Genomic DNA, 27841 nt, shown 5'->3' with positions numbered 1-27841 from the left:
TATCGTTGGGAAATCCAATATGAGAGTCTGGGCTGGAAAACTCTGGCTCTGTCTCCCCACCAGGGCTCCGCTGCTGAATTCCATCGTTTCTGCTCTGAGTGGGGTTGGATTTATCGGGAAAACAGCCCCAGGCAGCTCTCCTGTCTTCCCATGGAATTCCAGCCTTTCCTGGTCTCCTGGCTTCCCTCTGTCCTGCCAGCGTGACTCTGGACACACACTTGGCTTCTCTGCCAGTGTCAGGGAATCATGGAATGGGATTGAAGGGATTTTAAGGATCATCACATTCCTACCCAATCCATGGGCAGGGACATCTCCCACTATTCCAGGTGGATCCAAATCCATCCATTCTGGCCTTGCCAGGGATCCAGGGGCAGCCACAGCAAATCTGGGAATTGCAGCCCAGGCAGGAATTCCTTCCCAAGATCCCAGCCTAACTCCCCTTTCCCAGTGGAGCCATTCCCTGTGTCCTGTCCCTCCAGGCCTTGTCCCAAATTCCAGCTCTCCTGGAGCCCCTGCAGGGACTCTGAGCTCTTCCCTTTTCCAGGGGAACATTCCCAGTTCTCCCAGCCTGGCTCCAGAATCCTGGAATGGTTTGGATGGGAAGGCATCTTAAATCCCACCCCATCCATGGCACGGACACCTCCCACCATCCCAGATGGACCCAACCTGGCCTTGGACATTCCCAGGGATCCAGGGGCAGCCACAGCAAATCTGGGAATTCCAGCCCCGGCAGGAATTCTTTCCCAAGATCCCAGCCCAATCTCCCCATTCCCAGCGGGAGCCATTCCCTGTGTCCTGTCAAAATTCCCTCTCCATCCCATCCCATATCCTGTCCTGCAGGTGACACCAACGTCCAGAGCGGAGTGACCTGACCAGGTGAGCAGGACAATCCCAACCTTCCCACCAGAGCCTGGAATCTCCTGGCAGGAGCTGTGCCAGGTTTGCAATTCCCACGGGAATTGTCGCCATATTCCAAATCTTTGAAGCCACGATTGTTCATTTGGAGCTGATTATTGGAAGCAGATTTATTAAGGATTAACGAGGGGAACGTGGGAATGATAAAACCCCTCGCTAATCTTCAGGATGGTTTTGATAATCCTCGAGAACGGGGAATGGCAGCCCAGGAAAATCCTTATCCAATAAATCTGGTGGGAGGGGGTTTAATAGGACACTTATCGTATGTTTAAATATCAACTGATTATTAGGAACACATTCCTTGAAAATTATCCCTGTCCCAGATCCTTATCTCTGCCACCACGGGATAAAACAAACACAGATGTTTTCCCAACCAACTGGGAGTGGATTTGAAAGGATATCTTGGTTTATTATCCCTATTTTTTTTTCGGGGAATGCCGCAGAGCATCTCTGTTTGCTCCCCATTCCTGACATATCCCGGAGGTTTTTCATTCCTGCCTCTCGTGGGGCTCAGCCAGCACGGAATCAACAAAACAATCCGGATCATCAGAATCCTGGATCGGGTTTTTATGGCACCCCCCAGTCCTGGCTCTCCGGCTGTTCCATAAACAAGGAAACCGGAGAGCACTAAAACATCCCTAAAAAAAAAAAAAAAGAAAGCCAGGCAGAGTTCAAAACCAGCAGCATCCCACGGAATTAAAGGAAAACAACCACGCGTGCTTGGGATGACAGTTTTCCAAGCCTCTCTGGGAAGCAAAACAAGGCAAAATCCCTGTTTTTTGCTGATCCAGCTGAGAGGCAGCGGGAGAGGAGGGAATTTCAGGCTGCACAGGACGGAGCATCTGCCCAGCTCCCTCGGGTCTGATCCCGATTTCCTGGAGCAAAGCCAAGGCTCTGGGAGGTGAGGATGAACCCAGGATGAATCCAGGATAAATCTGTGGGATTTGCTCCCAAATCCTGGCAGGCAGAGCTCTGGAAACGGTGTGGATATTCCAAAGAGGTGCCCAGTTCCAGGCTTCCTCACTTCCCTGATCCACATCCCCTACTGGCTCCAGAAGCCCTTCCCAATCTCAAACTTCCCAAATTCCTCTCTTCCCCAACACTTCACCCAAATTGTGAAGAGAATGAAAATCAGGGGTTCCACCTTGATCTGGTGGAATTCCCTGATCTGTGGGAAAGGTTTTCTCTTCCTGCTGCTTGGAAAAGGATTGGATGTACAAGGTGGAATATATTATTACTACTACTACTACTACTACTACTACTACTATTATTATTATCACAAATATTATTAATATTAATATCATTATTATCATTAATGTTACAAATATTTTTATTACTATTATCCAGGTATTAATCCAACCGTGTTCCTTCTTCAGATACCCCTTGGAAAACTCCCAGGAAATGCTCCTAAGGTTTGGCTGTGGGGGTGTCTCCTCCAAGAGAGGCAGGGTGGATCCATGGATCCATGCCTCAGATTTTGGGAATTGGACCCTCAGGATCATCCTGGAGGCTGGGATGGAATGTCAAGGAGGGACAACTCCACTGTGGAAGTGCTAGGAGGGACTTTGGACAAGGAATGATCACGGAATCATGGAATGGTTTGGGGTGGAGCCCAATCCCATCCATTCCCACCCTGTGCCATGGGCAGGGAAACCTCCCACTATCCCAGGGTGCTCCAGTCTGGCCTTGAAAAATTCCAGGGATGGGGATCCCCAACCTTTCCCTCTTTCCCTTTCCCTTTCCCTTTCCCTTTCCCCACATTTCCACATATTTCCACACATTTCCACACATTTCCACACATTTCCACACCTTTTCCACACCTTTTCCATGCACTCCAGAACAAGGAGCTGCTGGACTTAATTCTGTCAAAATTCCCCTCACCCACCCCCCTTTTGGAATTATCCCATCCTCACCTTCGGCATCTGAATCATTTCTGTCTCCAGGCTCTTCCCAGGGATCCGAAGGGTGTGATTCCCACGTTTCCTTAACTCCCAGACTGATCATGGAGAGTGCAGATGGAAAGAACACCTCTGATGTCACCTCTGGGATCCCTTGGGAGCAATCCCGGATTTTTCCTTCCCTTTTTATTCTCTGCTGCTCTGTCCAGCTCCAACCAAGCTCTCCCCAGAGTTTCCCTGGGGGATCCGTCGCATCCTTGTGTTTCTCACTGTCAGGAAACACTTCCTGAGATTCAGCCTGAAATTTTCCTTTTCCTTAAATTCACTCTGTTTCCACCCCTCCCCTGACAGACTCACCCTGGGCAAACTCCCCTCCTCGGATTTCAGAACCTTCATGGGTTTTGTCATTCTGCGTGAATTTGGGAATCTAGATTTCTATTTGATTTATTTTGGGAAGACCCATTCCAATATCCAGGGGTGTCAAGGTCATCCCTCATTACAGCCCTGGGAGGACCCTTAAGGTCACAAGGTCCCCATTGAGGTCTCCCATTCTCCCAAATTCCTGGAAACCCAGAATCCAAAGGTGTTGGATGTCCAGTGCAAAACAGAACAGGACTGCAGGAATATTTTATGGATCGACTCCAGTTTGACCCTCACAGTTTCCCCAAATGCCTTTTTCAACCCTTCTGCTCAATCTAACCTGGCCTTGGGCACTGCCAGGGATCCAGAGGCAGCCACAGCAAATCTGGGAATTGCAGCCCAGGCAGGAATTCCTTCCCAAGATCCCAGCCCCATCTCCCCTTTCCCAGTGGAGCCATTCCCTGTGTCCTGTCCCTCCAGGCCTTGTCCCAAATTCCAGCTCTCCTGGAGCCCATGCAGGGACTCTGAGCATTCCCTGGAATTTTCCCTTCTCCATGTTGGACATTCCCAGTTCTCCCAGCCTGGCTCCAGAGCAGAGTAGCTCCAGAATCCATGAATGGTTTGGTTTGGAAGTGACCCTAAATCCCATCCCATTCCCACCCATCCATGTTCAGGGACACCTCCCACTGTCCCAGTTGGATACAAATTCCAATATCCAGCTTGGCCTTGGACATTCCCAGGGATGGAACCAAAAGCCACAAATTCCCCTGGATTCCCTCTTGCCCATTCCAGAGGTGAACCAGCACCTGGAGCTGTGTCGGGCAGATCTGCAGTGCCCAGGTTTTCCCAGATTTCTCCATGTGGGAATAAACAAAAACAACTCCAAGCTGGCTTTCCTTGGTCTGGCCTCAGGGAGGGGCTGGGAGGATGTTTTGATCCGAGTTGCAAAAACAAGCCAGGCTTAACCAAGCTCAGAGGAAACCTGGTGGATACCTTGGAAAATCCCTAGGGATCCAGTTCCAGAGAAGTTTCTTCCACATTTGTGGAATTGATGACCCCTTGTTTGCCACCACACAAAAGAAATTCGCAACAATAATCATAAAAATAATCATAAAAATTATCATAAAAATGATCATAAAAATAATCAGGAGCCACTCACGTTGTCCACTGAGCTTCCTGAATTTCTCTTAGAATTTCCAGGAAATTCTGGGCAATTCCAGGGGCTGAGTAACATCCACAACATTCCGTGGCGCCGCGTCCAAGGTCAGAAGTTGTTTCCAACAGCTCTTGGAAAGAGAAGTTTTGTGACAATAAATAAATTCGTTGCCACGGCCAACACTGATATTCCCGTGTTTTTTGAAAAGGTTGGGAATGGGGAACATGATCCTGGAGGGCTTTTCCAACCCTAATGATCCCACAATTCCATGATTCTGTTAAATTGTAATTTTTAGATTTCATTGGATTATTAATCAGATTTTGCCACAAACGTATCCACAAATATCCCAAGGGATGTCTTTCTCCTAAGATACCTAATCAGCCTTGGACAAGGGATCTGAAGGAAGAAAATTAAGGAAGATCTGGAATTCCATTCCATGGAATGCACAAATTAATTACAATCCACTGATTGAGAAATTTAAGATCCAACACGATCGGCATCCCAAGATTCCTGGTTTCCTTAAAGGCCCTTTCACCGCAAGGATTTCTCCAGGTTTTCCATCATCCATGGATCCAGAGCTGTCATTCCAAGTGCAAACTGAACCTCATTGAGTCCTCAGGGCTCCTCCAGGTGAGACTTTTCCCAAACTTTTCCATAGGAACGGATGTAAATGCATTTAAATCCATCTCCTGGCACTGGATTCTTATCCCTAATTCCTATGGATCATCCAAAGCTGAGGAACAGGATCCATCTGAATCCAAGGTGATTATGTTTCCCAGGGTGGAGAATCCCTAAAATTGAGGGATTGGCTCTTGGAATATCCCTGGAATTGAGGAATTGGCTCTCAGAGAATCCCTGGAATTGAAGGATTGGCTCTTGAAGAATCCCTAAAATTGAGGGATTAGCTTTTGGAATATCCCTGGAATTGAAGGATTGGCTCTTGAAGAATCCCTAAAATTGAGGGATTGGCTCTTGGAATACCCCTGGAATTGAGGGACTGGCTCCCAAAGTCCCAGCTCCACCAGCAGGGAGAACAAGGAGCTTCAAAGCAAGATCCCAAAAACCAATTTAGGGACAAAGGATCCACATGGGATCAGCAGAAAAAGCACACAAAGAGCAGGGAAAATTCCCAGACACCTGGAAAAATTCTTCCCTGTGAGGGTGGGGAGGCCGTGGCACAGATTCCCTGAAAAACTTTGTTCCACATCCAGAGTATTGAGTGCCACATCCAGGACTCCACCATTCTCCGGGTAATTCCAATGCCTTTTCCATGGAAAAATTCCTGCTGATATCCATCCTGAGCTTCCTCTGGCATAGCTTCAGGCTGTTCCCTTTTTTCCTGTTATTTCCTGGGAGCAGATCCCAAATCCCCCCCAAGCTGCCCCCTCCTGTCAGGGAATTTCAGAGAGGGAAAAGATCCCTCTGGATGCTCCTTTTCTCCAGGCTGAGCCCCTTTCCCAGCACCCTCAGGAATTCTCCAGCCCTTTCCCAGCTTCATTCCCTTCCCTGGAAATGCTCCAGCCTCTCCATGTCCTGCCCAGCACTGGACACAGAATTCCAGGTGTGACCTCAGGAGTGCCCAGCACACAAAATAATTTAATCTGCATTAAATGCTTTTAATTGGATGTTGATAAAGAAACCTGATCCAGTGAAAAATAAATTTTCCTTTATCTGTCCAAGCTTTGAAGGGACTTGTGTCCTATCCTCCTGCAATTCCTGCATGGAAACAGAATTCCTCTGAATTCCTGGGATTTCCACCTTTTCCCTGCATTAGTGGCTGAAATCGGAGGGTCTTCTCCTTTCTGCCGAGAGGATTAAACCAAATTTCTCTTTGAATTTCCAGGAAACTGGAATGGTGAATCAGCTGCCAGGACCCTTTCAAATCCATGGATTTTGCCAGCATTCCAGGATCTCTCCTCCTGGATGTTGTTGTCCGTGTCCAACTCAACAAACCGTGACTCAGGAGGGGAAAATCCCATTTTTTTTTTTTTCCCCAGGAGGCTCCTTCGGAGGCTGCCGCTCAGTCTGGCCATTGAGAGCCGTTTCCTGACCATTCCATGGAAAGTTTCCTCTGCTCCTTTTCGGCTCGTTGCTCCCGGATAACGGTCCCGGGTTTATAAATAGGATTGGAGCAGGGAAATCCCACCTGAGAGCAGCGGGAGGGAGCTGGAATGGGAGTGAGATCCTGGAGAGAGGCCCCCTCCCTTCCTGCTGGATCACGGGAGAATTTGGGACACTGAGGATCTCAGCACCTCTTCTAAAATCCAAGGAATTGTTTGGAAAACCAAGGTGTTTGCTCCCTGCCTGCTGCTGTGCCAAAGCTGCGCAGGAATTTAGACTGGGAACGGAAAAATATCCGTAAAATATAAATATCCATAAAATATAAATATCCATACAATCTATAAAATATAAATATCCATCAAATATCCTTGTCCCACAGGAGCTACTGGTGGGAAGAGGTTAAAATGGAACACAGAGCCAAGGAAAAATGCCGTGGTGAAGGCCAATTCCAAGAAATTGAAAAAGTTTCCCAGATTTGCTGTGGCTGCCCCTGGATCCCTGGAAGTGTCCAAAGCCAGGATGGACATGGGGATTGGATCCACCTGGGATAGTGGGAGGTGTCCCTGCCCATGGCATGGCTGGGATGAACTTTAAAATCCTTGGAATCCCAGAATCCTGAACGTTGGAGAAGCCCTCTGAGATTAAATCCAGCCATTCCCAGCACTGCCAAGGCCACCACTGCCCCATGGGTGGATTTTAAATCCCTCCTGGAATGGTGACACCACCACATCCCTGGGCAGTTCCAAGGCCTGACCATCCTTTCCATGGAGAAATTTTCCCAGTTTCCACACTGAGCCACCCCTGGCCCACCCTGAGGCTGTTCCCTCTGCTCCCATCCCTATTTCCTGGGAACAGATCCCATTTTCCCCTCACTGATGTTCTCCATGCTCCATTCCCTGGATGAATCCATGTGTCTTCCCTGCTCTCAGTTATTTTGTTCCCACTGTCCTTCTCCACCTGTTCCTGCACATTCTTCCTTTTCCTTTTCCTTGGTTGGGAGCCTGGATCCTTTTCCATGCAGAGCTCCTGATTCCTGGGCACACTCATTCCCAAAGGAGAGTTTTATCTGGGAACTCTTTGACACTTCCAAGTTATCAGAATTATTTTCCTGACATGGATCTCTATTCCTTATCCTTGACCCTTTATCCTCGATCCTCTTCTGCTGCTGAGTACAAGAACATTCCATGTAAAATTAGCAACAAACATTCCCAGTTTTTATTTTATTTTGTAATTCCCGCATCTTCAACCCTTTCCAGATGATTTCAGCATTCCCACTTCCCTCTTTGGGAAACTGAGGCACAGAAAAGGATTTATCACATGCCTGCCAATCCTCTTTGTCCAATGCACTGCTTCCCTTCCCAAATGGATTCAACTCCATATTCCATAGAGGCAGGTCCCACTGGAATCCAGGGACACCTGGAAGAGAAATCCAAAGGTTAGTTATTATGGTTTTGTCTAATTGTGGAAGTTGTTTTTCCTCCCAGAAATTTCCTGGAGCGTGGCTGGGATAAAGCCTGATCCACAAGGACTTTCTCTTTCCTGCTCCTAAATAACTGGGGTATTCCAGAGGTTCCTTCTTATGGATTTAAGATGGATGTGGGAATCTTATCCCTGTTCATGGCAAAGCTCTGAAGATCCCTTCCAACCCAAATTATTCCATGATTTTGTGACAAATGGATCAAAATAATTCAGGGATTCCTGTGTCAGGGCTGTCCCTCTCCCCAGGTTCCCAAGAAAGGACTGGGCTGCATCCACATCCCTATTTTTAGGCTGTGGATTCATCCCACCTCTCCTGGTTCTTGTCTGGAATGCTTAAATTGGTGTTTGGCTATTCCGGATTTTCCTGATGGATGGAGCAGGGATAGGGCACCTCCAGGGAACAATTTTGGGATTAAGAAACAGAGAGCAAGCTGGGCTTCTGGAATCTCATCCATCACCTCAGAGCTTTTCCAAAAAAAAACCAATTTGGATGCTGAGTTTCAGCCCAGTTTGATCCCAGTGCATCCCAATTGAAAAAAAAAGGCAAAGGGACACTCCAACATTTCCCAAGGAATCTGAGGACACTTTTTATCCCGGTGCACATTCCCAAGGGCTGGATTGCAGCCTGGAGAAGGCAGGGGAGGTCTGGTTCTCCCAGATGCAGGAGAGCAGGGAAAAGAGAGCAGGAATGCACTGTGTGTGTGGCCTCTGGAGTCCTCTCCTCCAGGAAAACTGTGGCACCAAGTCCAAGCCCGGGGCTCAGCACCAGGAATTCGGGATCTCTCCTTGACCGTGCTTTGGCCTGGGATGAGCAGCTCCCACGTGATTCCTTTCCATTTCCCCCCATCCACAAAAAAAGAAAAGAAAAAAAGTCAGAAAAATCCTTCCCCCATCTGGAGGATTAAATGTTTAGGAGGGAATCCAAGCTCGGCTGAAAGCGGTGGCAAAGCTCCCAGCGTTTCACCGGGAAAAAATTTCCAAGTGCTAAGTGCTCCGGAGCTTTTGAAAGGGAAATTTCGGAGGCTTTCAGCTACTGCCCAAAAAACAGGAGAGGCCTGGACAAATCCATGGATCTGCTGCTATCTCGGGGCGATCTCCCTTCATCTTTCCTTTGAAAGTTGGATGTGGACTGGAACCAAAGCCGCAAATCGGAACATTCCTGAATTTTGGGAACGTTTTGAACTCTAGGCTGGATCTGCAGTGGGAAATGTGCTTTATCTTGATAACCCAGGGCAAAGCAAATCTTCCATCTGGGGATTTTGGGAAGAGGGGAGGGTCTGCGTGGAAGTTTTCCAGTGGGAATCTTAAGCTCAGCTCATTCCTGCAATCTCCATTTGGATCCTTATCTGTCCATCAACATCAGGGTAAAATGTGGGATCTCTGAAGGGAGACAGGCAGAAAAATTCATGGACTATTGTGAATTTCCAAAAATGTGTCTGAGAATGGGAGGTGTTGCCAGAGAAAGGCCTGGATTTGCTGAATATGGGCTTTTTCCTGCCCCTGGGAACTTTTTCAGGATCAGCAAATGACCATATTAAAGGTCAAGAGCCACTTAAATATCCTTCAGAATTTGATGGATTTTAATTAATCACCATCCCCAGAATTCCCAAATTCCCATTTCGTCCCTGGGCAGAGAGTATCACCCAGTGGCAGATAAAGTTCCTGCCATTATCCTGGGGAAAAAAAAAAAAAGAAAAATCAGTGACAGGCCTGGAACTGTGAATGCTGGGGCTTCAAAGGCTCTGCTTTTTTTTCTGGCTGAACCAACATTTTTTTAGCCGTGTTTTTTTGAAAAAGTGGGAACAGGCAAGAGGATAAGGAATGATCCATGTGTTTTCCTGCCTCCCATCCGTGCCCTTTGGCCCTCCCGAGACCTCCCTCACGCTCCTGGCCATGCCCGGGGTGAGGATTTATTGTGGAATTCCTGGGCCAGGGCAGGCCAGGGGATATTTTGGGAGCCAGGCCTGGCTGACAAGTCCTAACAAGGCCAAGCTTAGAGTGCAGACATCAGCCATGACTCAACAGGATGTGCTGGGCCTAAGCCAGGCCTAGGCCGCTGTTCCTGGCCTTCTGAATCATTAATGGAAAAAAAAAAAAGGGGATTAAAAAAAAAGCCATCCCTCTGTTGCCAGCGTTTTCCATCTGTTTTTAACTTGGGGATGGCCTTTGGATGGTAGGGGAGGTTTTTGTTGGGATTTAACTCCACAAACATCTTGGAATAAGCACGGCAGTGCGGCTGGCTCAGGGATTTGGGGGTTTGGCTACCGGGATGTTTTTTGGGAAGCAGAGAAGGTGAAAAGGCTCCATCAAAGTGGTGTGGATGTGGTGCAGGGGGATTTTGGGAGGGCTCTGTCTCCAAGGAAAAAAGTGTTTCCTTCCTAAGGAAAGTTTTCCACATTCCTCTCGGGAATCCAGGAGTCAAAGCAGGGTCACTGCTGGTCACCAGCAGGAAAATACTTTGGGAATTTACCCCGTGCCAAGGTGTGGCCTGGAGAGGTTCTGGCTGCTCCATCCCTGGAAGTATCCAAGGACAGATCTTGGAAAAACCTGGGATAGTGAGTGGCATCCCTGTCCATGGAAGAAGGGCTGGAATGGGATGATCCTTAAGGTCCCTTCCCACCCAAACCATTCCACAATTCCGTGTTTTTTTTCCCCTGGTGACTTCCTGCAACCCCCTTCTCTCTCACAGGAATCTTTCCACCTTTTCCCTGCCCACATTTGGGTATTCCCTGTGTCCAGCCTGATACTTCCTAGCAGAAAGGAATTTTTCCCTGTGGATGAGCATTTCCTTTGGATCAGAGGAGATTCCTTGCAGGAAAAGAACCATTTATTGATGGATCACACAGAATCCAAATGCGAAGTTGTATTCACATTTTTATGGCAAGACCCATCCTGGCAAAGTGAAGGAAACTTGGGAATGATGATGTTATTCCACCTGGAATATCAGCCTTCCACAGAGGCTGGATTGTTTCCCTCATTTAGAGCAGGTTTTTTTTTTTAGGAGACGCCACTGAACCTGGAAAATTTGGGAGCCAATTTGTGCCTCTCCTGGCCCAGGCAGTGAATCCATAGCCAAGCAGTAAAAACCTGGATGGAAAAAGCAGGGAATATTTCAAGGAATCACGTGCAGGGACTATTTTTGAGGAAGATTCATTGCCTGGATAAATCTCAGCTGGAGAAGAACTCTGGATCTTTAGAGGGAGAAATGATGGATTACAATTTGATTCCCAAATCAAGAAATTCCTGCTGATGTACAGAAAAAGGATTAGGAAAATATCCTTCCAGTGGGATTAAATAGTTCTGGATTGGCTAAACCATGGCAAGAAATTTATGGATAAAATAGAGATTTCCCTTGGAATGTGAATGGGATGGTCAAGGAGATGACACAGAAATAAAACTCAGATGGATCCAAGGAAATGGGTGAAGGAAAAGCCAAGTGAAGGCTTGGAATGTATCAGGAATTATAAGGAGAAAGGAAATTATTTATGTCCAGAAGTTTTCTGAAGGAAATTTAGGTTGGAATTTAGGTCCACCTTCCTGAGGCAAAGGAGGCAAAGCTCCTTTGGGAAGAAAAGTTGGAATCTCCGTCACTCCTGGATTTAGGAGGATGCTGGATCTACCACAAACATCCAAGAGAAAATGGGAGCAGAGGAGAAACTGGAGGATCTCCGAGAATTCTTTCACACTGCTGATTCCAAGGGACAATCCCACGGAAAAGGGCATTCCTGGGCAGCTGAGTGCCATCCCTGCCACCCTGCCTGGAAGAAATTTTCCAAGGAAAAGTTACGGGAAGACTGAGGTGTCCCTGAAGTTCCCATTTGTTTTCATTTTGCAACCAAAACCTGACACCCACCAGGGGAATTTCCCTCTCCCTCTCCTTGGCTCGGGATGAGAAACATTTCTCCAAAATTTTTTCTTTTTCTTTCCCTATTTTTTCCCTTTTTTTTTTAATTTTTATTTTTATTTTATGTTTCCTTAGGGAGGCCATGGCCATCCAGGCCATATTTCAGGGAGATCCAGGAAACTGCCAGTGACTCAGGAGGATGGAGAACATTTCAGCCCCTCACTGCCACATTTCCCACCCTTGGAACCCACAGGGTGCTGGAAATCCCGGGAAATTTTGGAAAGGATGGAAAGAAATTACAATTATCTGGTGAACTTCTGACTAAAACCAGTCGTGGATGGGTTGGGGTGGGTGCAGCCAGCTCTGGACAACCAGATTCCAGCTGGATTTTCAGGAAAATATGGATATAGAGTCTTCCATGGATTGAGCCCTCCTTGGTTGCTCTGTTGTCTTGAGGAACAAAATATCCAAGAAAATATCCAAGAGGAAGAACCATCCCCCATTTCTGGAGGAAGCCACCAGATCCCAAGAAAATCCAGTTGTTCCTCCATTTCTCCACTTCCACAAGACTCCACTGCCTTGGGAAAAAGCTGTGGAGCAGAAAGGGGTGATTGGAAATGCCAGGAGAAAGGAATATTTTATCTTGCCTACATTCCCACTCTCAGGTGTTGGAAGACACCTCTGGCACATGGAAAAGGGATCTGATCTCCCAATGGATATCTAGGAAGTGGATCCTGGACTGAGCCCCCTCTCTCCAAGCACATCCCAGGTATTTGGCTCCGTGTTTTTGATTCCTGGGAGGTTTTGGATCCCAGACATTGGATCAAATCCCTGCTGGCCAGGGGAACCCTGGAATGCCAGGACAGACGGGAATGGGAACAATCCAGGAGCTGGGATACAAACTTTTCCTGGCTGGGTGATTCAGAGGAGCAGATCCTGAGGTGGGGGTGACAGCAGAGTCTGAGCCCTCCATGGGATGTGCCACCACCTCACGACAATCTGGAAGTGCAGGGGACTGGAATTCCAGCAGGAATTGCAGAGCCTGGTGGTTGGATATTCCCACCTCCACAGCCTGTCCTGACCACCAGTGTGTGACCTCAGAGTGACCAATTCCACCCAGGACACGGTGGGGAGCTCCACATCTCCCTTTTCCTTCTTTTCCTGCCTTTCCTTCTTTTATTTTTTTATTTTTTTTTTCCCCTTTATAAATAGAACTTGCTGCATTTATGCCAACAAAAACCAGGAAAATTTCAGGCTGTTCCCTGTAATTCCAAACCTGCCCAGGGCTGGAATTGTCCCAGTAGGGTCATGAACTCTTTTCCATACATCCCAGGCCTCTATTTTTAACCTGGAGCTGGCACTGGGATATTTCCACTGCTGTTCCAAGGGGAAAATCGGAAACTGAAAATCTCCTAAAACTTCAGTGCTGTCACACATTCCCGAGAAATCCAGGCCAAGGTGTGATCCTCCAGCTGGAGCAGGATGACCTCCAGAGAATTTAATAATCATGGAAAGGGTTGGGTGGGAAGGGAATTTAAAATTCATCAGTGTGACCCCATCCATGTTCAGGGACACCTCCCAGTGTCCCAGGTGGATCCAATCTGGCCTTGGACACTCCCAGGGATCCAGGAGCAGCCACAGCAAATCTGGGAATTGCAGCCCAGGCAGGAATTCCTTCCCAAGATCCCAGCCCCATCTCCCCTTTCCCAGTGGGAGCCATTCCCTGTGTCCTGTCCCTCCAGGCCTTGTCCCAAATTCCAGCTCTCCTGAAGCCCCTGCAGGGACTCTGGGATTCCCTGGAATTTTCTCTTCTCCAGGGGAGCATTCCCAGCTCTCCCAGCCTGGCTCCAGAGCAGCTCCATGGATGGTTACTCCACCCCATCCCTGGGCAGCTGTGCCAGACCTGGAGATCCCATTCCATGAAGAAATATTCCCCAGTATCCAACCTAAACCTCCCTTGGTCCAACTCAGGCCTTTTCCTCTCATCCTGTCCCTGTCCCTCATCCGTGGACTCGTCTCCAGAGCAATCTGGAAGTTGGGAGCCAAAACCTTTGCAGCTCTTCCAGCTCCACGCATCCAGAGAACGTTGTTCCCAAAACCCTTTGGCCCGGAGGCTCGTGGCCACGGGGACTTTCCAGGATCCGCTGGGAGGGCTGAACTCCCATCCGTGCGTCCAACCAGGACAAATCCCACGTGCCAAGGCAATAAAAGCAGCTCTGGAGGCACATTCCTCCCCTTTCCGGATCCACACCCTGCTTGACTCATCCCGATCCGTACCCGTTCCCTCTGGTCCTCCAGGACATGACTCCGAAGCTCGTGGAGCTTTTCTGGGCCAACATCTGGAGCCCGGTGGCCACGTGAAGGCCAGGACCTGCTGGAGCCATCGTGTCCCAACATCTGGAGAGCTACTTAGTCCAAGCTCAGAGGCCTGGAAAAGTTTTTATCCAGCTGAAAGTGCCGGAATCTCCCTTGGGAACAGGGGGTATCCACAAGAACTTCCCTGTTTCTGTTATTTTTTTCCCCTGGATTAGCAAATCCACGGGGCAGAAGTTGTGACTTCTTCCATGGTATGGGAGCAACACGAAGGTACAAAATGTGGAATAGGAGGAACATAACCTCATGGATTGGCTGGAATGTGGTTTATTCCCTCAGCCCTTGAGCCATGGGGATGTGAGGGGGATGGAGAAGGAAAGGAGGGAGAGGTTTTTCCAGGAGTTCTGTAGGAAAAGTGTCCATGGGAAGGTTTTGATGGATGGGGAGATTTTCCTTTCCTTAACAGCCAGCAATCTGAGGGAAGATTTTCCCAGAATCTCGTTGACCATGGTTTGGATCTCCTCAGCCACCAGATTCCCCCTCTGGAATCTGAATCAGAATCAAAAGGTTCTGGATCAGAATCCCTCATCCCCGCAAACCTTCCTGAGGGATGCAGCTGGATGAGATCCACCTTTGGGAATAGTTTAGGAAGTGTCGGCCCTCCTGCTTTGTCCTTTCCTCTCATCCTGGAAAAGCTTTGATCCCTGGGTGTTCCCACCAGGAGCTGGACTCCAGTGATCCCCACGGATCCCATCCTTCCAGGATGGATTCCAGGGATTCCATAATTCCACGACAAGAACAAGGGGTGCAATCCAATTCCCCACACACAGCCAAGAATCCGTGGGATGCCCGAGGTGCCACACGGGAATGGTTGGAGCAATGGAAGATCCTGGGAATTCTGTGCTGCAGTGGGAGGTGCAGAGCAATGGATTGAGCCAATTCCCTGGAATTCCTCTTTTCCAGGCATGTGAGATGCTCTAATCTCAGTCACATTCCCAGAACACTGGCACTTCCAGCAGCTGTTCCAGGGAGTAACTTCTGCAATATTCCAGGTGGGATTCCTGGCTTTGCTGGTGGCTCCCAATCGTGTCAATCCCCCCCACACCCTGTGCCTCAGTTTACCATCTCTGAACTTGGCACATAAACCCAGATGGGTTCTCCCTGTGCCACGGATTTGGGATTTTTTGGGCTTTGATGGCAGCCAGGACGAGGAAGTTCCTTCCATGGAAGCAGAAGGAAATTCCTTGGGGTTTCCAGAAACACCTGCAGTGCCTTCTCATGCCACTTCCAGGGGAGAAATCCTGGGAATGCTCAAGAGTTTGGATACCAGACCTAGGGAAAAGGAGCAGGGAAAGGTGGCAGCTTTCCCTTTTCCACTCCTGACCTCGGCTCTGCTCCGATGAGTCACCGGCCTGAGTCACGGGCAGTGGTTCATCCATGGCATTTTCCCCCCTTTCCCGGGATTTGTGCCACGAACTCCTCCAGCCTCCTTGGAAGTGCTTTCAGTTTTACTGAGAGGAGGGAAAGCTTTGTCCAAATTCCACCAGTTTTCAGGATCATGGGAGTTGTCGTGGGAATCCTGGGAGTTCTGAGGTGACTTTGTACATCCCTTTCCCTTTTCCTCTGGTTCCTTCTCCCTCAGATCTCCCACCCCACGGATTTTGCTCCGAACATCTTGGTTTCCTTGGATCACTCCAGGACACTTTGGATACAGGTGATGAGGTGATGAAAAGGCAACACGGATGAAGGGCTGGGATTACACGAGCAGGGTGGCATTCCAAATTCCAGGTTTAAAAGGGATTCCTGCTTTGTCTTATCCTTAGGAAAGGGATTGTCCCTCTGTGCCAGGCACACCTGGAATTCTGTGTCCAGGTCTGGGCCCCTCAATTCAGGAAGGAGATGGAGGGGCTGGAGCATTTCCAGGGAAGGGAATGAAGCTGGGAAAGGGCTGGAGAATTCCTGAGGGAGCTGGGAAAGGGGCTCAGCCTGGAGAAAAGGAGCATCCAGAGGGATCTTTTCCCTCTCTGAAATTCCCTGACAGGAGGGGGCAGCTTGGGGGGGATTTGGGATCTGCTCCCAAAAAATAACAGGAAAAGAGGAAACAGCCTCAAGCTGTGCCAGAGGATGCTCAGGATGGAAATCAGCAGGAATTTTTCCATGGAAAAGGCATTGGAATTACCCAGGGGATGGTGGAGTCCTTGTCCATGGAGGCATCCAAGGAACTCCTGGATGTGGCACTCAATACTCTGGATGTGGAACAAAATTTTTCAGGGAATCTGTGCCACGGCCTCCTCACCATCAGAGGGAAGAATTTTTCCAGGTGTCTGGGAATTTTCCCTGCTGATCCCAAGTGTATCCTTTATCCCTAAATTGGTTTTTGGGATCTCACTTTGAAGCTCCTTGTTCTCCCTGCTGGTGGAACTGGGACTTTGGGAGGCAATGCCTCAATTCCAGGGATATTCCAAGAGCCAGTCTCTCAATTTTAGGGATTATCCAGGAGCAAATCCCTTAATTTTAGAAATTCTCTGAAAGCCAATTCCTCAATTCTAGGGATACTCCAGGTGCCAATCCCTCAATTCCAGGGCTATTCCAAAAGTATCTCCAGGTACTCTCAGAAATTCCCTGACAGGTGGGAATGGCCTCTTTTCCCAACCATCCTTGACTTTATTTATCCACTCCTGGAGCTGGAAATCTTTCCCTTCAAGCACAATCCTCACTTTTGCTGAGGACTCTACTCCAGGAATGGAAGCACTGGGATTTTTCTTTTTTTTTTTCTTCAGGATGCATGAGGACAAGACATGCCCAAATCCTGGCTGTTTTCCAGAGGAGAGCAATATTCCTGATTTTATTCCTGATATCAAGTTATTCAGTGAAAGGACAGCCTGGAATTAGCTTGGAAAACAAGAAGGAAAGAAAGGACTGGATTCCCAGACCTACCTGGCTTTTGTCAGTCTTCCCCAGGAAATACCAAAATAAATAAATTTCTTTTAAATGAATTATTAAATGGGATTTATTTATTTTAATAAATTAATAAATGGGATTTTAATTTCTTCAGATCAAGGGAAATCCTGGATCTGCATTTATTTTCTGGGATTAATGAGGTGGAAAAAAGGAAGTGTTGATTCTCCTCTCATTCCCAAAGTTTGCATTCACAAAGGGGAATGGCTTCCCAAGGAAGGGATCGATGGGATGTTGGGAAAGAATCATCCTGTCCCTGTTCCCTGGCAGTAAATCCTGACTCCCTCCAGCTCTTCCTTCCTGTCAGAAAATTGAGGAAAACCAGAAGTTCCCCCCAAGCCTCCTTTTCTCCAGCCTGACCCATGGAAACTCTTCAACCATGGAAAAACCTCTGGAAAGCACATCCTGGGATCCATTTCCCCTTGGATTGGGATCCCTCACCCAGAACAAGTCAAGTTTAAGCAGACTGGACTAACAAAGACCAGGATCAGCCCCGAGCACCCCCAAAAATCTGGGTCCTGCAAGGGCAAAGTTTACAGAGAGAGCAAAGCACGGAAAGCGTGTGGTCAACCTCATTCCCACCTTATCCCAGAAATCCTGGTTTCCCAAGCCCTTGTGCACCAGAATTCCTGGCTCCAGACCTCCCTCCTCCCAGCTGAGCCCCTGGATTGGTTTAGGATGACCCAAACCACCTCAGGAAAGGCTTTTTTGTGGCTCTCCAGCCGCTTTCCTTCTCTGAAGTTGCCTCAGCGTTGCTTCCCTTCCCATGACAAGTGTGGGATTCACTGCTCCGGTTGGGAAATGTGGAGGAGGGCCTGGCTGGGAGAGGAAACCCCCCCCAGCTCTTTTCCTGGTGGTTTAGGGCACGGATACCTTGGATCCAAGCCATGGGCTTGTTGAGCAACTCTGGGCTGGTGACAAAGTTTGCTGGAGAAATGAGGTTTTCCCTGCACTCCATGGAGGCCTTGCAGCCCAGCTGTGGGAGTGAGGATGGAAATTTGGGATTTGTGGGATTCTGGAGGGGAAGGAGACTCATCCCTGGGCTGGCTGGTGCAGACTGGTCCATAACCACAGTGGTCAGGCCCTACACCCGGAATCTCCATCCCAAAATCTTTGTTCTGGGCATGACCTTGACTCATCCCTCGTGGTTTCCTGGAGGGACAGGGACAACTTGAGATCTAACTGCCTGGAATTCTGACAGGGCTCCCACCGAGGAGGTTCAGCAGCACTGTGGGTGTTGCATGTCCTGGGAGAAGCTCCAGATTCAGGGAAAAAAGCAGGAAAGTGGGAGGTGGGATGGGGAAATCCAGATGGATCAGGTTGGAGGATCGGTGTGTCCACACCCTGTGTCTGGTGAGGACTGGGATGGAGTGCCTGGAATTTTTCCCTTAAAAGAGAAATCAGGAATAATTGTTTTCATTCTGAAGGGAGCCTGAACAATCATGGACAATCTGGAGTGAGGCAGGAGATGAACAGAAAATCGTGGAATGTTTGGGTGGGATCTTCAAGATCATCTGCTCCACCTTGGCACCTCCCACTGTCCCAGGTGGATCCAGCCTGGCCTTGGGCATTTCCAGGGATCCAGGGGCAGCCACAGCAAATCTGGGAATTGCAGCCCAGGCAGGAATTCCTTCCCAAGATCCCAGCCCCATCTCCCCTTTCCCAGTGGGAGCCATTCCCTGTGTCCTGTCCCTCCAGGCCTTGTCCCAAATTCCAGCTCTCCTGGAGCCCCTGCAGGGACTCTGAGCATTCCCTGGAATTTTCCCTTCTCCAGGTTGGACATTTCCATCTCGTCCCCCCAAACCAGCAAGGATTCATCACCAAAAACTGCTGGAGCTTCCTGTTGCTTTTCCTTCGCATTCCCACGCGTCCCAAAAATCCATATTTATTCTCTCCCATGATAAGAAAAACACTCTTGAGCAATAAAAATTGGGAATTATATCCCTGAGGAAGCTTTGGTTCTGCTCCCAAGTGTCTTTCCTCCAAACCCCACCCATTTCCATGGATGGGAACAATGATCCCAGGTCAAGATTTCCTAAGCCGGGCTTTTTTTTTTGGAGTCAGAAATTCCAGTCAGAGGCAGGAACGAAGGAAAGAATTTTGTTTTTCTAACCCCGGCAAAAAGCAAATTACCAAAGGCCAAAATTTCCCGGGAATTAGAAATCCTGAAATTTGGCTGGTATCGCTTCCGAGCCTGGTAACTGCAGTTGTGCCAAAATTTGGGAATAAATAGGATTTTTCCAGGCTGACTCATCCTAAATAAAGGAGCCACTGTGTGTGAGCCAAAAGTGAGGAGATTTGCCCTTTCCTGATAAATTATTGTGGAATTCTACCTGGGAGGAGTTGGATTTTCCAGGCCTTTTCCCCAAAGTTTCCCGCATTCTATTCTCACCTCCTAATGAGGTATTAATGAGCTGCTGGTGGCTTCTTTAATTAAGGGCAAAACCATTAATGGGATGTGAAATCCTTACCAAGATCCAGGTCTTTAATAAGAAGAGGGAGGTGTTAGAGGATAAATCATTCCTGAAAATTGGAAGAGCTTATTCCAACGCCATCCTCGGGGTGTTTGTAGCCTGGGACAGTGTTGGAGTTAATTTATGTTAATTTATGCAGGAAATTGGAGATGCCTGCCGGATTTCTTTTTTTTTTTTTTTTTTTTTTTTTTTTTTTTTTTTTTTTAAATGGATAATCTGAAGAAAATTCCATTTTTTTCATAATTTTCAGCCATTTTTCCTTTCATGAGGAATGGCTCAGGGAGAAAAACAGATCATGGGAAAAGAGATATGGGTTGAAATTCCTCACCTAGATTTATTCCCAAGTTTCACTGGGAATTGGTTTCTAAGTTTCCAATTTCACCCTTTCATCCGTGACAGAACCTCCAGATCTCCTAAAATTCCTGTTTTCCTATTTTTCCAGAGAATCAGCCAACAAGCTGGGAGCCCCATTAAACTGTTCATCCACAAATGGAATTCTTTGGGAGTGCAGAATGGGAAAAATCCACACTTGGAACCCAGTTTGAGTTCGGATCTGACTCCAAACTCAGAGCTGGGAATGTGAGAGCAGGAATTCCAGGAATATTTTCCAACTTTGATAATTCCAGTATTAGAACAAGCCTGCCTGTATGGAGCTAAAAATCCTGGTCACCAAAATATCCATGAATTCCATGGATATTCCCTAATATACAGTCTGCCAACTCCTTTTCCGGCCAGAATTCCATGGATGCAAATAAATGCTGATAATTAGGATGGTTCCCAAAAGAGATAAATGGTAGGACATGCCAAAATCCCAATGTTTTCTGCTTCAATCCTTGGCATGTTTGATAGCTGGGAAACTCCAATCCTCTCTCATACCCAGGAAAGCTTTTCACAAATGGGGATCCCAGAAAAATCCATGGAATTTGTGGATAGGTAGAGGGAAATAAAGATTTTTCCCATTAATTTGGCTGGAAGTTTTGATTTTCTACCTTTTTTTTTATTTTTCACCTTTCCCAGTTTTCCCAGATCTCCATCCTTAAATCCCTCCAGGGATGAGGTATCCACACCCCCTCTGGAAAATCTCATCCAAATGAGTGGACCAAGGTCATTCCCATCCTTTTTAGTTGGTATTTGTGATGATTCCTTAAAAAAAACCCCAAACCAACAGGATTTTCCCTGATTTCCAGCTTTGGTGCCCTTGGCACAGGAGCTGGAGCTGCCCTGCATTCCCATTTTCCTGTTGGAATCAGACAGGGATTGATTCCTCCGCCTCTCTCCCCTCGGTTTCCTCATGGAAAATCCATCTTTAAATAACTGGATAATGCAGGGAATCATTGACTGGCAGTGGTTCCCTCTGGGTTTGGCCCAAGAACTTTGGGATTCGGATCAATCCTTCCCATCCCAGAGGAAAATCCGCCGGCGCACGGAGCTGATCGGGCTTTGTGAGGATTTATTTTTAGGGATATTATCCTGATATTTTAAGGATTTCACGTCTCTCCCTCTAAAAAGCAGGAGTGGCACAGCTGACCTTTAGCAGGCTGTAAATTGATCCCTTTTCCCACTTTTCTCTTGGAGCCAAACTGCTCCGGGAGCCAAGGATGACCCAATCCCGGAAAAACTGCGGCATTTTAAACCTGACCTGTTGATAAGGAATTTCTGGGATTGGAGGATGGGAATAAAGGACAGACACGAGCCGGTGCTAAGCTCCAAAATTGGAATATAAACACCAAAAAAAAGGGGGGAAAATCCGCCTGGAGGAGCCACAGGGAAAAGGGTGGGATCCAAGATCCATAAAAATGTGGTTTTCCAGGGGAGGCAGCTAAATATAAAAACCCTATGGAGAACTATAAATTCCTAATAAATGGGATTGAACTACTGGAGGGAAATCAGAGCTCGGGAAAAGAGCAGGAAAGCTGGGAATGAGCCGAGAGCAGGACACAGCTCTTTGAGATATGGATTTGGGGTTATTCCAGAACTGGATTTGGATGCTGGATCAGGATTTGGGGAATGTTGTGAGAACTGAAAGTGTTCCCATGGCTCTAGGAGGGAATCCCACAGATCCCAGGGGATAACCAGGAATAGTTTTCCTGGGAGGGACATGAATCCACTGGAACCTGGAATTCCACCGGGATCCGGAATAAGGATTTAGGACAAGTTCCAAATGGATTTTCCTACTTTCCCCAGTCGAGATGAGCTGGGCAATGAATCACTGGATTGATTTTGGAATTCTTCCTGCTCCTATTTTAAGGGTAAAATGTGGCAGTTCTGGTTCTCCCAGTGACCCTGAAGTTGGGCTTTACAGAATTTATCAGCACAATAGACAGAGAATTTCCCACATTCAGAGTTTTCCCATATCCTGAATGAATTCCAGATCCATAATTCCTGTGGCCTCTTTATTTTTCCTTTTTTTTTTTTTTTTTTTCCTAATTATTTGGGCTGTTTTCCTGAAATGGGAGTAATTATTTGCCTTAAGCAGAGCATGGTTTGAGCCCACACTTCCTAGAATTCCAGAATCTTGGAATGGGTTGGGTTGGAAAGGAGCTTAAGGATCATCCCATTCCATGGGCACGTACACTTCCCATTATCCCAGGTTGCTCCACCCTGGCCTTGGACACTTCCAATGAAATTTACTGGAATTAGGAGGGAAAATCCTGTTTCCAGAGGGGCTGGAGGCTCCCAGGAAAATTGACATGGAAAAATAAGCTGGAATCAGTGGGATCTTCACTTTAGGTGGCACCTTTGGAATCCAGGAATCTTTGGAATCACAGAGTCAGGAATGACGATGGCAGGAGGGAGGATGGGACCTCTCCATTGTATTCATTCCAAACACCAAAGTCAAGGAAAACGAGCAGGGAATACACATGGGAATTGCAGGAATACACCTGGAAATTTTAAGAATATCCCTGGAAATTGCAGGAATATCTCTGGAATGGCAGGAATACACATAGAAATTGCAGGAATATTTCTGGAATTGCAGAAATGGGCATGGAAATTGCAGGAATATCCCCTGAAATTAAAGGAATGCACATGGAAATGTCAATAATATCCCTGAAAATTGTAGGAATACACCTACAGGCAGGAACACATGTGGGAGTTGCAGGAATACACCTGGGAATTGCAGGAATACATGTAGAAATTGCAGGAATACGCATGGAAATTGCAGGAATACCCCTGGAAATTTCAGGAATATCCACTGGAAAGGCTGAGGTGAAGGAGAGAGGACAGCCAAGGAGCTGGAAAAGCACCTCCAGAAAGATCCTTCCCAAAACTTTCTGGGATTGTCATGGTGAGATCCTGAACTTCGGGATGCTCCGAGCGCTTCCCACACTTCCAGAGCATTCCAGGCCTGCCCTGACCTCCGGGATGGGAGTTTGAACTTCTCCAAACCTTTCCCCACTCGGTGATTTTTTGGAGGACTCCAGTTCCTGCCAGTGACTCAACAAACCCTTCCCTGTCCTTCCTGGTTGTGTGGGAATGCTGGGATTTATTCAGGAGGAAATCCCACAGATTTGAAATCTGGTTTTGTCCTCAAGTTCAGGAGCATCCAAACAAACCTGGAATTATTTGGGCCCAAAATTCCCTGCAAACCACACTCAAATTTATTCATTCATTTAAAAATGGAGCCATTTCATCCAGGATTTGACAGGAATGTTTTCCAAGCTGGAAAACAGAAGTTCACACACCCCGTGGAAGACTTTTTCCTTTCCTTTCCTTTCCTTTCCTTTCCTTTCCTTTCCTTTCCTTTCCTTTCCTTTCCTTTCCTTTCCTTTCCTTTCCTTTCCTTTCCTTTCCTTTCCTTTCCTTTCCTTTCCTTTCCTTTCCTTTCCTTTCCTTTCCTTTCCTTTCCTTTCCTTTCCTTTCCTTTCCTTTCCTTTCCTTTCCTTTCCTTTCCTTTCCTTTCCTTTCCTTTCCTTTCCTTTCCTTTCCTTTCCTTTCCTTTCCTTTCCTTTCCTTTCCTTTCCTTTCCTTTCCTTTCCTTTCCTTTCCTTTCCTTTCCTTTCCTTTCCTTTCCTTTTTTCCTCATCCAGGCCACACTTGGATAAAGTTCCATGCTGATTTAATTCCACCCCAAGGTCCTCCCTTGGGATTCCATGTGCCTTCCATGTTTCTGAGTCCCTTTTCCTGCCCTTTAGCCTCTGGAGATGTTCCCTCGTTGGTTTTCCAGTGTTTTGATTTCTTTTTTCCCTTTGGCTCCTTCCTCAGCCCTGATCCCTGCAGGATTTTGGGGATGCAGACAGGATTTGGATCCTTGTTGTCCTTCACTACAGCTCCCTTTATCCCGGCTTTGGGATCAACAATTCCCGCTGCCGAGCCTGCCAGAGCTGGGTGAGAATTCCTGGCTCCTCTTCCTGGTGTTTTCCAAGGCTGGAGCAGGGAGCTCATTAACAGGGAGGCTCCGTGAGCCAAGAATTCATTAAGGAAGGAAAAATTGGGATCTTCCCAAGGCGGCTTTGCGCAAACAGCGCCGGGAACGCAGGGAGGGAAAGGCCGGAACGGCGAGGCCGGCACGTCCCAGCTCCTGGATTTTGTAGGGAATCTTTGTTGGTGGTGACGATCCCAATCTTGGCTCTTCCCAAGGACAAATGTCCGGGAGCGCTCGGTGACGTCACCGTCGGCCTGGCCTGGCTGTCACCTCCTGTCCCCGGGACAGCAAAAAAAACGGGATGGGCAGGGCCGGGAAAGGCCTCGTGGAACTCATTCCCAAGTTTTCCAAGGGAAAAACTCCCAGCTCCCGAGATTTGTGTTTCATTCCCAAAAGTTGGATGGGGTGTCCAAAAAGAACCAGGGGGAGGGGCTCGCTCAGGATGTCGTGGTGCTGTTATCCAGGAGCACCCTGGAAAATGTGGGATTGCTTATCCATCTTTTAATGGAAATTTTAAATATGATTTAAAAAGGATTTAGATAAAATTGAAAAAATAGTCAGGCATAAGCAAGAATGTAATTTAAATATAATTTCTGTGTAATTTAAACTATAATTTTCGTGTAATTTTATTATTAATAAAACTTTAATGTATTTTAAATATACTTTTAATATGACATAATTTTAAATGAATTTTTGTATAATTTTAAATATTATTAAAAGAAAATTGCAAATAAAATTTCAAATTTATCTTCAAATATAACTAAAATCTATCTATATAATTTTTAATTTATTCTAAATATAATTCTAAATATAATTTAGAATATTATTTAAAATATAGCTTAAATATCTTTTAAAATATATTGTTAAATATATTTTTGAAACAACATTTGAGTATATGTCTACATATTATTTTTGAATATAATTTTAAATGTAATTTAAAAATACAATTTAAATATGATTCTTAATATATTTTCAATATAATGCTGATATAATTTTTAAGATATTTTATATAATTTAAAAAATATTTTTAAATACAATTTTAAAGTATATTTTTAATAGAATTCTAAATGCAATTTAAAATATGATTGAAATATGATCCTGAATGTACTTTCAATACAATTTTGAGATAATTTTCCATATAATTTTCAGTATATTTTATATAATTTAAAATGTAATTGGAAATACAAGTTTAAAATATATTTTTGACATATTTTAAATGTAATTTTAGAATCTGTTTTAAATATAATTCTTAATATATTTTATTATATTTTTAAATATATTTTTGAATGTAATTTTAAATGGAATTTTAAAATATATCTTAAACATAATTCTAAATATATAATTTTTACATAATATATATTTTATTATTCAATTCAAAATAAAATTATTACTACATTTTAGAGTTTGAGGATTTATTTCCTTCCCTATCCCAGGTTGCTCCAAGCCCCAGTGTCCAAACTGGCCTTGGACACTTCCAGGGGTTGTCATTAGGACTTGAGTTAGGAAAAGTCCAATAAATTCCAAGAATTTCCACATTCCATGGAATTCTTGCTGGATATGGTGCAGTTTTTCTCGAATTTAGTCAAAACAGATCCTAAATAAATTCAGAGGAAGCAGAGCATCATTTCCTGATTGCTCTGGGAAGGAATTGTTGATCCTTAAAAATTTTATCCCAATCAAGTCAATTTTCCAATTTCCAGCAATTTTTAACATTTCCTCCTCCAGTCCATCCCAATCCAGGTGGTGCCGGTGGCGCTGGAATTTTGGCTTTTTGTTGGAGGATCTGGGCAGGAAAATTCTGGAGTTTGGGCCCTGGCAGCTAAGCCAGAGGTGATGGATGGATGGATGGATGGATGGATGGATGGATGGATGGATGGATAGATGGATGGATGATGGATGGATGGATGGATGGATGGATGGATGATGGATGCATGGATGGATGGATGGATGGATGATGGATGGATGGATGATGGATGGATGGATGGATGGATGGATGATGGATGGATGATGGATGGACGGATGGATGATGGATGGATGATGGATGGATGGATGGATGGATGATGGATGGATGATGGATGGATGATGGATGGATGGATGGACGGATGGATGATGGATGGATGGATGATGGATGGATGGATGGATGATGGATGGATGGATGATGGATGGATGATGGATGGATGGATGGATGGATGATGGATGGATGGATGATGGATGGATGGATGGATGATTCCAGAGGTTGGACACATGACTGGAGCTTGGCTGTTCCGGAGTCTCAGCCTGGGACATTTCCAACATTCCCAGCCTGGGAATGACCTTGCCAGGGGACGTGGGAAGCAGGAACTGACTCCAGATAAGGCCCTGTTACCTTTTCCCACTGTTTTCTTGGAACAAAGAGATCCATATATTCTGAACTCTTGACTTATCCCACTCTTTCCCGAGATTTTTCCGACCACAAGATTTTCCTCTGTTCTGGGTTTGGTTTCTTCCCATCCATCTTTTTTTTATTTTATTTTTTCTTTTTAGTTTAATTTTTTTTTTCCATTTTAACTCTCACTCTTCCCTACTACTCTCTCATTCCCTCTCTCCCAAGAAAACCCAAAAAATAAAACAAAAAGGGAATTCAAATTCCAACGGGACGCGGATGTTGAAGAGGCAGGAGCGGCTCCAAAGGCGCTTTTTGGGGAGTTCATCCAGAGGTCAAAGACTTTGGCAGCAGGACAAGGAAGAGGAAAAATCCTACCCAGGCCCTGCTGTGTCATCGTCATCCTACTTGGCTGGAGCAGGATGGGACTGGAGCAGGGCAGGAATGTGGCTTTTCCAAAGCCTCGGGAATAAAGAGGCCTCCAAGCCCTGGCTTTGGCCACCAGAGTTTGGGGTGGCCCAGGAGGAGAGGGAATGGGAAGGGCAGCCAGGAAGTGCAGAAAGGAGGGAATTCCAGAGGGATGCAGCGGCTGTGGTGGTTCCAGGGGGATGTGGGGAGGCAGGGTGGGATGGGAAAAGGGAAAAGCGGGATAGAGGGAATATCAAGATGGAGGAGATGGGAGAAGGGGGATGGGACGCCTGGGAATGAGTCCCTGATAGGAAACTGTGGACATCCAGGGAATTTCCATGCTTGTTCCTCCAAAGGGCAAAAACTGGGATGTTCCCAGTTTCCATCAGCTCCTCCATGGATTGATGAGGGGCAGATCAGCAAGGTGAAGGTTCCCTCTCCAAGGAGCAGAAAACATGGAGAGAATCTGGGAAAAGCCAACTGCTCATGGAAGGGTGGAAGAAGCATCCATGAAATTGTGGAATTGCAGAATAGTTTGGGATGGAAGGGACATTAAATCCCAGCTCATTCCAAACCTGACACTTTCACCAATCCAGGTGGAACCTGGCCTTGGACACTTCCAGGCCTCTGTTCCTGGATAGTCCCATATCCGAGGAAAATATCCTTTTTGTGGGATCTTCCCAGCTCCTTTCACCCCGTATTGGTGGATGACATCAGCTATTCCATGATTTTCCAGGATGAAGCATTGTCCTCATGGATAATCCCCTCCCTACCTGGGAATTTAAACCTGACCATTCCACATTTTAAGGCCTGCTCCAAATTTCTCCATGTTTGTCCATCCAGGTCTTTCCTGGTTGCTCGGGACACCTGGCAGTTCCATCAGGAGGTGTTTTCCCAGCTGGAAAATCTCCATCTCCAGTGGAAGGACCCACTTTGGAATGCTCATCCTGTTTCTTTCCCATGGAACTTCTTCAGGACGGGCTCAGAGATTGGGTCTGGTAAGAACAGAACAGAACAGGATGAGTTTATTCAGGATAGCAGGAATTCCAGAAGAGGATTTCAGTCCAGACCACTCCATCACCTCGGAATGGCCTTGGGATCACATCATTCCTTTGATCCCAGCCTCCTTCCAAACCTCTGGGAGCGGCAGCTCATAAATCAGGGATAACAGGGATAAGCAGCCACGCTCCCCCTGTCATTCCTCCCTAAATCCACTCTCCTCATTAAGCATGGAAAAGTTCTCGGACTTC

Source organism: Oenanthe melanoleuca, chromosome 4 (assembly GCF_029582105.1).
Source record: "Oenanthe melanoleuca isolate GR-GAL-2019-014 chromosome 4, OMel1.0, whole genome shotgun sequence".
NCBI lineage: Eukaryota > Metazoa > Chordata > Aves > Passeriformes > Muscicapidae > Oenanthe > Oenanthe melanoleuca.
The sequence above is the reverse complement of the archived record's forward strand: the minus strand, read 5'-3'. Positions refer to the sequence as shown.